This window comes from Panthera pardus, unplaced genomic scaffold, assembly GCF_024362965.1.
Source record: "Panthera pardus isolate Hobbes unplaced genomic scaffold, ASM2436296v1 HiC_scaffold_8, whole genome shotgun sequence".
Taxonomy (NCBI): Eukaryota; Metazoa; Chordata; class Mammalia; order Carnivora; family Felidae; genus Panthera; species Panthera pardus.
This window is the reverse complement of record NW_026527013.1, coordinates 117,647,994-117,661,000: the sequence shown is the minus strand read 5'-3', so window position 1 is coordinate 117,661,000 and position 13,007 is coordinate 117,647,994. Positions and strand designations below refer to the sequence as shown.

Below are 13,007 nucleotides of genomic sequence, written 5' to 3'. Positions count from 1 at the left end.
AATAAAAGAGGATCAGGACAGGCCAAGGAGCCACCAAATGGAGGGGTCAGTGGGAGAGTGGAAGAACAGGAAAGGCAACAAATCACTTATCTGATTATTAACAAAGTTAAACATTTATGTGTGTGTGTGTGTGTGTGTGTGTGTGTGTGTGTGTGTGAATTACCTGTTAATAGCCTTTACCTGTATTTTTATTGGATTATTTTCTTTTCTCTATTGACTTTGAAAACTCCATGCCTTTTTAGATATTGCAACTATTTGCTTTGCTAATCTGTCATCTGCCTTTCAACTTTGTTTACGACATCTTTTTTCTTATATTAGTATAATGTTTCATAAAGTTAAATCAGTATTTTCCTTTATGCCTTCTGAGTATTAAAGTTGGCAAGGTCTTTCCTACTCCAAAGTTATTTTTGAAAACCATCACATGTATGTATATTTTAATATCTATAATTTGTTTCTGACTTATAATCTTTACTCTAAATGGAATGTGCTTTTATGAATGGTATGAGGCAACCATCTCAACAAACTTAACTGTAGTTGATTTTATGTTACTTTCAATTCCTGTCTTCACAATGGAACCATTTCTGGACTCCCCATCCCTGGTCCATGATATATTTTGAAATCTGGCTGGACGGTACATTTCAAAATGTATTACCTATTAGGACAAATCTATTCTTCCAGGTAAACTTTATCAATTTGTAAAAATGAAGCAAAGTTAAAGGACTGGCCTAAACTAATAAAGATCTCATGACCTTTCAGTCTTGCTTAGTCACTGGAGCATCAGCCTTTGGCCAGGAGGTGGCCTGACTTCCTAGTGACTCACACACTACACAGAATTCTCAGACTTCATGGAATTTAGATCGAATTTACACACGTCTCAGCAAAACATTTTCTAACACTACAATTCTACCAAGAGGCCTCAATGGCCTCCTTGCGACTCAATCGGTGCATGTTATGACTCTTTCCTCACCTTCTCCCCCATTTTTATACTCCTGCTCGTACCTTTCGGAGTTGTTGATGCCCATCCTGAATCACAGTAAAGGGGTTCAGTTTACAACATGATATGCCAAAAGATGCTGTATTTTGATAGGCACTTCCAGGAAGCTTTGCGGGCCCCACACACTGTGGCAGCCTATCAGGTGAGGAGTGAGTCTTTTGACATCTCATAATTTATTCACCTGGCACCACTTATTCCAAAGGGAAACATGGGAGTGCGATGGAAAGAAGACGAGACCAGGAAACCCGAGTTTTGGTCCCCTTTCTACACCTAATTAGCTGTGTCGTTCAGATTAAGTTATTCTACCTTTCCACTGGGTCTCCATTGCCCCATTTGTAAAATGAGATGTCGGGAATAGAACAGTCATTTCTCACCTTTCTTTCCGCCACGGGTGACCCTTTAAGAATCGGAAGTAAGCTGTGGATTCTCTCCTCCAGAATAATGCACTTTTGCACATGAGTATAAAATCAGACATTTTCAGGGGGTTCACAGATCCCCAAAAGCCTATCTCTGTATTCCTAGGATCAATATCTCTGAGACCTACCACACACTGTTAAAAATACCAGAGAATACCATAAACGTACATAGAATCACAAAACCTTACGCAAAGTTGAATCTTTGCAGAACTAAAAGCATCTCCTCTGCAGATAACTGGGAGGAGGAAGTAGTTACTTAGGGAAGAATAAATGAAAGTGCCAATAAGACTTGCCTTTGATTGAGGCCTGGCTCAGCCCTTTCCGTACATTCACGGGGGACTGGGTGAGAGCACCCATTCCAGAGCCAGGCTGCCCAGGTCAAATGTTGTCTCCATCATTTACTAGTTGTCTGCCCTGGGCTCTGAACCACAGTTTCTCCATCTATAACCAAAAAAAAAGAAGGATGTGGGGCACCTGGGTGGTGCAGTTGGTTAAGCGACCGACTGACTCTTGGTTTTAGTTCAGGCCATGATCTCGTGGTTTCGGAGTTGGAGCCCCACATTGGGCCCCACATAGGCCTGATGGTGTGAAGCCTGCTTGGGATTCTGTCTCTCCTTCTCTCTGCCCCTCCCCTGCTTGTGTTCTATCTCTCTCTCTTAAATAAAACTTAAAAAAAAAAAAAAAAAAGAAGTGTGAGGGGGTAGAAAGGACTATTAATATATACATAGACTATTTGAAAAAGGGCCTGGCCTACAGGAAGCCCAAAATTATTATTAGCTATTATAGAAAGGTGGGATACATTTGCTGAGTGGTTAAAATTGCGAGCTGTGAAGTTTAGGGAAGTCTTAAATACCTTGATGCCTTAGTTTCCCCAGAGGTATATGTGCTGCCGAAGCGAGCACAGTTTCCCCAGAGGTAAATAGGATCAGATTCGTAAATTTGTTGTGAGGATTAAGGAGACTGTCACATAAAAACTCTCTCACAATGCCTAGCACATAGTAAGTGCTCAAGAAATGTCAGCTGTTGTTATTTACAATTCTGGGACGCAAGGATTACCATTGTTTTTTTTGTTTTAATTTCTGAATAAAGGATAAGTCAGACAGGTTAAGTGCCCCCACTGACAGTACCTCAGCTAGCAAATGACTGTGCCAAGACTTCAACATGGGTGAGCCTGAGACCATAATCTGTAACCACTACCCCGTACTATCTTTTATTTGAACAGGGCTAAGAGAGCATAAATGCTGATTCATAGTTACTGCGTTAACCAAGAGAAAGAAAGAGGTAGGTGCTAACAGTCTAAAATTTGGGATATTCTCCATGGAAGTCAGCCCTGACTTGGCAAAAAGCTCTTCTTTGCCACTCTTAGAAATGAAAGACTACAGACGCTGGACTCTCATATCAACCAGTTCTAAGCCTTTTGCAAACTTGGTTGTTAAACCACAGCAGTGACACCAAAAGAGGGGAAAAAAAAAAAAAAAAAGAGGCCATTTCACAAACTAGTTTAACTAACAAAGTGAACCCTTTAAAATGAAAGCAGAGACCCTAAGGCTGAAAGAAGATACTTAAGAGTGCTCCAAAGCCACAGAAAACTGCGTCTAGGACACAATCGTCAGCCGTTAATGAATACATTTTTATTTAGAAAAGAATGACAATTCAGATCTATTTTTTGGATACCATGCTCCAGGAGGCCTTCCCCTAAAGTAAAATAAGAGGAAGTTCTCACCACAGCCGAGTGGTGGGGAGAGAAGTGGAGTGCCAGTCAAGAGACCCCTGGTGTGGAGCACTGTCACCTGAGCACGCCCCCACTCTTTGAACACCAATTTGCTCACCACTGAACCGGGTAACTGGTAAGGTGGGAACTGAGAATGAAATACTCCGGCAGAAGAAAACAGGACGCTGAGTTAAATACAAGCCAGTGCTTGTAATCACGTTTTTCACATCTTCCCCTATTTACTTCTAAATGTATTTTATTTTTGTACCTTTATCCAAAACACCCCCAGTAATCAACCTGAAATCTACCATTCCTTAGAATAAAAATGGCCTTAGGAACAGCCATCCCTGGAAGTGATGGCAGAAATGGCAGGAGTGCTCACCTCACGTGCCTGGTACCTCCCGGACACGGATGGAGGAGCCGGTGGGTTCTCACTGGCTCTCTCCCCGCCGTCCACCTTACATCGCGGCCCAGCTCACCCGCCCCCCCCCCCCACCCAGGGTGGGGGTGGGGGTGAAGGACAGGGAGTTCTGCATTCCAAGCCCGCCCCTGCCCCCCTCCACGTCCCCCGAGGGTCAGAGTCAGAAGCCCACTGGAATCTAGGCCTGTTTCCGCTTCCATCCAGCTGAAGGACTCCCCTCCCCGGGCCTTAGTTTCCCCGTCTTTAAAATGAAAGGTTTGAAGGAGATCACGTGAAAGCCTCGTTCCTGCTCTAAATTTCTAATTCCATCCTTCTTACAAGAAAACGTTTCCTGCAGAAATAGACGCCTTTCCTTTCAAGCAGGGCACGTTGCCCTGCGTCCCCGTGACCATTCCCCTCGATAATCTCACAGAAGTATGATGCATCAGAACTGAAAAACAGGCTGTTGCTTTCCGGTGGTACCAAACCCGGTCACCAGTCAACGTGGATTTTCTCTCGGGCCTCTTCCCTCAATCCCGCAATCCCACGAAAACCCCTGCCTACCCTTCCCAATTTCTAAACTCAAAACTACCGTTTCATGGGTTAAAAAAAAAACAAAAACAAAAAAAACAAAAACACCCAAACCCGGCCTGGAGTAAGGTGCTACAGCACTTTTTTGGGCATCCAGGATTCCATCTCCGCCCCACCCTCTCGCCGGGGTATCTCTTTAGCCATATACCCCTGTATCGATACGTAATACGCTCCATGCCCTCCCCTGGCAAAGAAGCCGACCATTTCTTCCACCCCTGCACATCCCGGCTGGAAAGGTGGCAGCTCCCCGCTCCAATCCCGGGAGACCCAAGCTCTTCCCGGCCCGCAGGGAACGGCACCTGGGCGCATGGGCCCCTCAGGAAAAGAAAAGGGTGGCCGGCTCGCCCACGGCCGCGATCCCCACCCCGGCGGCGCGAGGAGGCCTCCCCCGCAGGGCTCCTGTCACTTACGGATGGTTCCTCCGGGCAGGGCCAAGCCGGCGGGCTGGCTGGCAGGCGACGGAGTTTGCTGACTCAAAGGCACAGCGGCGGCGGCGGCGAGCGCCCAGGAGCGCACCCGAGCGCAGCCCCGCGCGCCCCGCGCACGTAGCGGCCCGCGCCCGCGCTCGGCTCCCGCAGACCTCGTGGGGCCGCCGGGCCTCCAGCTTCCGCCGCCCCGGGGCGCCACCGCACCGCCCAGCCCAGGTGCACCCCGGCGCCGTCCGGGAGCCCCGCCCTCCCGCCCGCGGAAGATGAGACGCACCCTCGGCCCGCTGGGCTGCAGCGAACGGTGCCGCCGCCCGGGTGCGCCGCCGCGCCCCGGAGCCCGCGTTCTCTTTCCCGAGTCCGCCAAACCCGGCTGGGGAGGCAATACCCGCGCTTGCCGGGGCTCTAAAGCTGAAGGTGTGCAAGCGGCATCCTTTGGAATCACCACCTGAAAGCCACCTGGAGTTTGCCAATCCTGCCCCCTTAGTGATGGAAGGATTGATGAATGGGGAGAGAGGGGATAGATATAGCGTGACCAACAAGAAAGGTAAACTGTTCATGGTAGAATCTAGGCGGTGGGCACATGGAGTGTTTGCTGTAAAATTCTTTCAACTTTGCTGTATGTTTGAAATTTTTCTGCCAAGGGACCTGAATCCTTTCCCAATGACACCTTGGGCTACGCCTGACCCACCTGTTTGCACGGAAAACCCCAGGGTTCGCTGAAGCACCTCCTAGATGACTACAGGCCAGAATAATAAACGTAGCCTTATACTTCATTTTCCCAGCACGAAATTTCCCGTCAGAGGCAGCCAGCTGCAGATTATCATTCAGGGCCTTTCCAGGCCCACCTGAAAATGTGCCTGTCTTTGGGGCGTCTGGGTGGCTCAGTTGGCTAGGCGACCCACTTCGGCTGGGGTCATGATCTAGCAGTTTGTGAGTTTGAGCCCTGCGTTGGGCTCTGTGCTTACAGCTCAGAGCCTGGAGCCTGCTTCCGATTCTGTGTCTCCCTCTCTCTGCCCCTCCCCTGCTCACCCTCTGTGTCTCTCTGTCTCTCAATAATAAATAAACGTTAAAAAAAAAAAAAAAAAAAAAAAGGAAAACCTGTGCCTGTCTATCCTCCACACCTAAACTAACTTTGCATAACAAAACTTCCAAGTCTACAAGGTAGTGTCTTAACATCTTGGATCCTGAACTTAAAGCTCTGAATCTTAAAGCTACTGGTGTTAAAATTTAACAGAATCAAATTTTAAAGATCTTATTGGCTTTATTCAACTATTCATGAATCTGGCAGCATCCCATGTAGCAGACAGAAAGGAGCTCTGAGGAGCTGGACAATGTGAAAGATTTTATAGGCAGAAGGGAGCAGAACAAGTAATACTAGGAAAAAGCAGGTTGGTTGTGGCCAGGTTATTTTCCTGGAGGGTTTAGCAGGAGTATATCAGGCAGATTACCCAGTCTGTGCTGACCAGGTTATTCCTGACTGACTGGTTTAAGAGTCCATTTCTGGAAGATCCTGAAACTGTAATGAAGTCTTAGTTTGGTGAGGTGGGGCCCATTTTCAGCCTGTTGTCTTGTTTTTAATGTTGCTATTTAATCTCTTAAAACTGCACCCAAGTCATAATACACAAGTGATGTAAACATGATCACTTTTGAAAATCAAATTAAAGTTTATTTTTCAAATCTTGTTCCTTTGCTCCACAAAGAAAGAATTGAATGGAAAACAAAATGCTGCATATGTCTAAGATCCCAAGAGATTCTGGAAAATTAAAATCTTTCTAAATTTATTATTGTCAAAGCACAACCTTATAACTGTAGACAGAGCAGCAAAAAAAAAAAAAAAAAAAAAAAAAAATTTTGGAGAGTCTATAGGAGGTCATTTAAATATCTGTTAGGATTATGGCCCTAACAAAGAGGAAGACTATGGAAAGAATTCAGAATAGAATGATGCAATAATGAGGTATTTCAATGCACTCCATGGATGTAGCATCTGGGTGGTGTTACCAACTTAAGAATTATAATGTGTAGCCTGAATCTAGGGGACTAAGCTAGGTGATTGCCACCTTTTTAGGTTCTGACTTTTTGTTACAGCATCAATAGGCAGGTAAAAAAAACTAGGACTTTCTGGTGCTTAAAAAATCCTAGCCAGCTGAGAAAGTCACCATAAAATTGCTTTAAAAAAATTTTTTTTAATATACTTTAGAGAGAGAATGAGAGTGAGTGGGGGAGTGACACACAGAGAAGGAGAGAGAGAGAATCCCAAGCAGGCTCTGCGTTGTCAACGGGGAGCGTGACACGGGGCTCGAACCCACAGACTGTGAGGTCATGACCTGAGCTGAAGTCAAGATTCTGACGCTTAACCAACTGAACCATCCAGGTGCCCCCATAAAATTGCTGTTAAGAAGAAATTCTTTTAACCGTCCAATCTGGCCTCAATAGTTACGAGGGCCCGGTTAACTGAGTTTAAACCCTAGCTTTATTACCTCTCATTATGCGATCTTGGGAAAATAATTTAAACTTTCTGGGCCTCATTTTCCCATTTGAAAAAGGAGGATGGTAAGATTAGCACCAGCCACATATGGTTGTTGTGGGGGTTAAGTGAAATAACCCAGGTATGGGTGTCTGGTCGACCACATGACTCTTGATCTCGGAGTCATGGGTTTAATCCCCCACATTGGTTGTCGAGATTATTTTAAGAAAAAAAGTGAAATATTTAATCCAGGTAAATCTCTTGGAACTGTGCTGGATACACAGCAAGGGCTCAAGAAATTATATTTATTATTATAACATTATTATAGCTTTATTATAACTGTTACTATAATTTGATCCTCTAATCTCTTCCATCTCCAAGCTGCCCATAAGGAAGCCACCTCCAATATACTGCCTATAGCTCAAAAAAAGTCACTAAGAAGACACTGAGTCCTTCCTCTATTCCCTGGGAAAATTGCAAAACCCACAGACAGTACAAATGGAAATTGCCTGAACTCAGTGTTCAGAAATTATAATTAGCTGTTACTATACAGAACATTACATAAAAACTCTTTACCTTTAAATTTACATTAATTGTCCTGTCTTCTTGAGAAGGACTGTGATGGTAGATATGATGTACAGAAGGTGGTTTTTGTCATGCATCAAACAATAAGGGCCATCAACAAAAAAAAATTAAGCAAATTGCAAATAATTTGGATTTTGATTTCCGACCTTACAATCATAATCTTTTTTCAATAGTATGAAGACAAATTAACATGAGTAAAAAATAACCACTCCTGACCATCAATCTAACCTGTTTTTTCAAAATACCTCTCTTATGCATCCCTGCCAAACACTGACTAAAGAAAACTTTTGGGCCAGATTACCTATTTGTAAGACAAAAGGGCTTATTTAGACTTCTCATCCATTTACCCACCACTTCATCTTCCTGGACTACCTTTCTCTCAGGTAATGCCACAATCCTACCAACTTTGGCACTGGCTTTGACCTGCTCCCTTCCCTGATCCACAGAGATCCAAGTTCCATGCTTTTCACTGTGGTCAGATCTTGATGTCACTCACCTTCTCTGCTTTCCATTCTCTTATCCAGCTCCCCACTCTTTCAGAATCCTACAGCATCCTCTTTACGGTGGTCCAAGATAGTGGTTTTCAATTGTGTTTAACAAGGGACCCTTTCTTAAAAATGAACCCCCTTTATAAACAGCAATAGATAATATTGCGTTGCTATACATTTATTTGAAGAATTCGACTTTGTAACATTGGCATATTATAAAGAACTCCCAGACCACTAGAAGCTACTTTGTTGAACACCAACATTTGAAATCAGGGGTTTGTGAATGATTGTTGGAATCTACTATCAGCATCAACATATAATTTATTTCTGTATTTGATGGCTCAATATTGGAAAAAAAACCTAATCTACTTAGAGAGGTGTTTGTAAATAGTCACAGTTTGCAAACAATTTAAGATTTTCTTCAATATAAACCATTCAGAAGTTTGAAAGAGGAATAATGGAAATTTTCGTTTCAAAGATGAAGCATTAAGAATATATAACACATCCTCGTGCTTTATTGTAAATAGAAAATGCCAGTCGGGGGAGGGGGGGTGCCTGTCTGGTTCAGTCAGAAGAGCATGTGACTTTTGATCTCTGGGTTGTGAGTTTGAGTCCCACACTGGGTGTAGATTACTAAAAAAATAAATAAATAAACTTGAAAACAAGGAAAGAAAATGCAGAAGACCAATATTTAGAGTAGATGCTAACATGTATATAATGGGAATTATCGCCAGATGACAGGCTGTGTGCACATGTCTTTACATAACCGTATAAGAAAAAACCCTCCTGTGTTTCTCCTTTACTCTCCCATGACTACCACATCCGCAGCACTTCTGATACAAGATGTGTGTGGTTCCCAAGCCATTCTGCGACACCAGATGGGTGTCCTACAGTTCGATTCAGTTCTGACGCTATCTACCTGAAGTTAGTGTCAGATCCCACAGGTTAAGTCTTCAGGCCCACAAGCCTGCCTACACTTCAGATGCCACTTGCAAGGTCCCAGTTGTCACCTCTACGGATGGTTCCTGATTTATGACAGTTCAACTTAGGATTTTTCAACTTAACAACAGTGTGAAAGCGATATATCTTCAGTGGAAACTGTACTTCGAAGTTTGAATTTTGATCTTTTCCTAGGCTAGGCATATATGGTATGATCTTTTGGGATGCTGGTCCCTCTCCCCTTGCTAAAGGTTAGGAGGTGGAGTGGAAAGTTTCAAGCTTCTAACCATGGTTTGGTCTTTCTGGGGACCAGCTTCTATCTTGAAGCTATCCAGGAACCCACCCAGCGTTGCCTAACTAGAACAAAAGACATTCCAAAGTATCTTGGAAATTCCAAGGGATTTAGGAGCTCTGTGTCATGAACCAGGGTCAAAACCAAGTATTAGAACACAAGATCTCCCAATGTTCTTATCACTTAGGAAATTACAAGGATCTTAGGAGCCCTATCCCAGGAAACCGAAGCATACGTGTGTGTGTGTGTGTGTGTGTGTAATTTTTTTTGTATTATTTCACAACAACCAACAGAAGCACACACCAAGCAGAGGGGTGGGTACCTCGCCTAGTTCTCCACAAGACCCACCCATGGATGCATGCTGCAGTGATGTTCTGTCATTCTGCTCTTTCCAAATAGCCAATAGCTTCATTCCCTAAAAGGAAAGAAAGAACCAAAAAAAAAAAAAAAAAAAAAAAAGCTTTGCATTATTCAAAACTCCATTTTAAAAGCATTGGTTTTAGTGGCAGATTTTATTATTACAAACCAAAAATAATAAATGGGTTCATTAAAACTGACCAAAACCAAATAACAGAACTTAGCATTACTGAGCATATCTTGTACTTAAATCCAGTCCCAAGACATAGGATTTCTAGGCCTTTGATATAAATTGTAATATGGTATAATTAGCACCAACGGTCAACCAAAGAGCAAGAGAACAATGGAGAAGCCACCCTCTCGCATAGACGAGCCAGTAGAGGTTCCTGCTCTGCAAATGCTCTAGCCTTTTAGTTTATATACACGGTACTAGCTCTAGATTTTGGGTGCATTGCAGCCCACAGCCATGTGGAGGTGATAGAGGGCAGTGGTTATGGTTCCTGAGCCAAAAGCTCTGTTCTCTTCCCAAAGCTCTCACTTGGTAGCCACATGACCTGATAAATCACTTCATCTTTCCAAATCTCACTTTTCTTATCCATGTATCTACCCAAGGGTTGGAATTAAAAGATAATATAAAAACATAACTTAGCGCAGTGCTGCAACGGAATAAAAAAAAGAGCTTCGTAAGCATTACTTAGACAGTATTGCTTCTAATGCACACCTCATCTTTCCTGAGTAAATGATTGCCTAATATCTAAATCTCATTGTGATAACTCTTGCAGAAGAGGATATGCTTATACTCATGTATGCAACTTTCTGGGAACAGGCATAGACACGCCTACATTTTTTAAAATAACCAGTCTGTGCATATGCATGAAATATCTCTGGTACACTTGGATGAGGAGAAATAGGGCGTTGGGGCCAAGGTGGGTGGAAGATTACTCTTCATTCTATCCTTCTGAACCTTTCAAATATTAGAGAGCACATTCACAAATATACAAACGAAGTAAGAGACAAGCACGGAACACATGAACAGACAACTCCACAAAAGAAGTACCAATAGCTAATAGACCATAAAAAGAGAATCCATTTTTCAACCGTTGGCTTAGTTTAAAAACTGTAATCGAGAGCATCACATGGTGACAACAGATATTTTCAGGCTCTGTTCTTGAGAGTCTAAATTGGAAGAACAATTTTGAAGCGTGATTTGCCAGTGTCCTACCAAATCATGCATACCCTGTAGGCCAGCAACATCACTTCTCAGCATCTCTCCTAGAGACCCTTACTTGTGTGATTGAGAATATGTACGTGCAGGGATGGGTACTGCAGCGTTGTTTGTAACAGCAAAAAACTTGAAGCAAGTTCAATGTCCACCAATAAGGGAATGTTTAAATAATCTATAGCACATGCGTAGCAATGTCTGTATGCATTGACATCAAAAGATTTTCAAGACAAATTAAGTGAAAAAAGAAAAGTGAGAAATAATGTAGTGTGCTACTATTTTATGTAGAAGTTTTAAGCTTATAAAACTTGTTCTGTTGGTATATGTATATATATGTATGTATGGTCTAGGAGAGCTTTAAACTTTTACAGAGGTTTCCTCTGGAGAAAAGAATGACCCAACATTGCTGCTAGACCTTTGTGAGAATTTGTTAAACACTCTCTTTCATCAGGACGCTTTACTGCCGTCTGTGCAGAACTATCACTAAAACTACGTGAAAACTTACTACCCTGTGAAGATTGCCCCCTAGGGTTGTTCAGGGGTACAACCTGCATGATCCTGCTCTTTGCCTATAGAGGACATGCCCCTTATGTGTAAGAACTAAACTTCCTTGCGGTGAGACTGAGATCAAGTTTTATTCTGAGTTCTACACAAAACAAGGTAACAGTTACCTTGGCCACATGGATAAACATCAGGTCGTTTTCAGTGTGTTAAAATTTAGCATGTAACACATTTCAGCGTGCAAAGGCAGCTAACTGGCAATGCGGTGAGGTCTGTGGGTTTAATATCATCGCCAACATCAGAGACTGACTGCTTCCAAGTGCAGGGAGGATTTGAGCAGCAGCAACCTTGGGTATCAGATGAGATAAATTAATTACCTCTCAACTCCTTCCTTTTAGATGATAGGAGTGCAATAAATCTTGCATAACAAAGTATCATTTCTTCAGTGGAACCAGGTATCCATCTTCTTGCTTCTCTTTATATCTCAAACCATGTTTTAGAGGCACCAGGAATTGGTAAAGTATTTGTAGCAATTGCTCATGGCAGCTTTGAATGTTTTTGCAATATTAAACCATTCAAATTACTGTTAAATTTCTATGCGGGTTTAGATATACAAGGGTCAAATGTGTTACTGGTTATTTACAGAGGCAATGAAATTGGCATTGAACATAAAATTGTGAAGAATTTTGTTTGTATGAAAATATTAAATAGTATTTCATTAATTTTTCAAAACATCAAGTCAAAAAGTGTCAGTTTCTTCAAACAATTTATTTAACAAATTTTATGTTTAGTGTATATGCTTCATTTTTGCTTTTTTGGTTTTTCATGTGTGTGTTTTGTTTCTGGGGGCTTCTGTGGGTCAGGAATTCAAGTAGAACTCAGCTAGGTGGCTCTTCCACATGTGTTGGCTTCCACATGTGATGGCTTCTGTTGCCCCCATTCACTTGCTTGTATTTGGTTGGTGGCGTGGCTGGCCTCTCTCTCTCACGTAGGTCTCAAGTCATTTAGCCTCTTTAGACTGGTTCCATTTCTTCCCATCTAGGATGCCCCCCGTTGCCAGCTGCAGCACTTGTCCCTCAGGGTCCCAGGAGTCTGCTCAGGCGATTTCCGGGATAAACCATGGAGTCTCCCAGGAAGAACTTGTCCTTGATGTGGGGCAGACAGGGCATAAGGCATCTCTGAATCCAGGACCTGTCTGCCCATCACAGGGAGCTCAGCTTTGCAAGCTATTCTGAGCATTTCTGGCCACTCCCACATCCCACCAGCTTCTCAAGGTCTATTTTTGCTTTTTATGTATTTTTTTTAAAGTTTATTTATTTTGAGAGAAGGAGAGAGAGCACACGCGAGCATGTGCCTGTGAGTGGGGGAAGAGCAGAAAGAGAAGAGAGAGAGGGAGGGAGGGAAAGAATCCCAAGCAGGCTCCACACTGTCAGCATAGAGCCCAATACGGGGCTCGAACCCAGAAACCGTGAGATCATGACCTGAGCCTAAATCAAGAGTTGGGCCACCACCTGAGCCACCCAGGTGCCCCTATTTCTGCTTTTTAATTTTTAATAGGTGATAGTGAATGTTTTAGAAGAGGAATAATTTTTGGAAAACAAATGAAACTTTCAATAGAA

At 43.1% G+C, this 13,007-nt stretch overlaps 1 protein-coding gene across 4 annotated transcripts in view; it reads right to left on the bottom strand.

The window, feature by feature from the left end:
- SNX10 (sorting nexin 10) overlaps window positions 1-4,678 on the bottom strand; it is a 74,103-nt gene extending 69,425 nt beyond the window's left edge. Inside the window, exons 1-2 of one of the 4 annotated variants that reach the window (XM_053897132.1) lie at window positions 4,523-4,678; window positions 1,704-1,851 (exon numbers count right to left, since the gene is read on the bottom strand). The gene's annotated coding sequence lies outside the window, so the exon portion shown is untranslated. Of the gene's footprint in view, window positions 1-1,703; window positions 1,852-3,503; window positions 3,545-4,476 lie in introns of those variants that run through there. The other 3 variants (XM_053897133.1, XM_053897131.1, XM_019443654.2) reach the window with 3 other exon arrangements.
- Window positions 4,679-13,007: the final 8,329 nt, after the last annotated feature.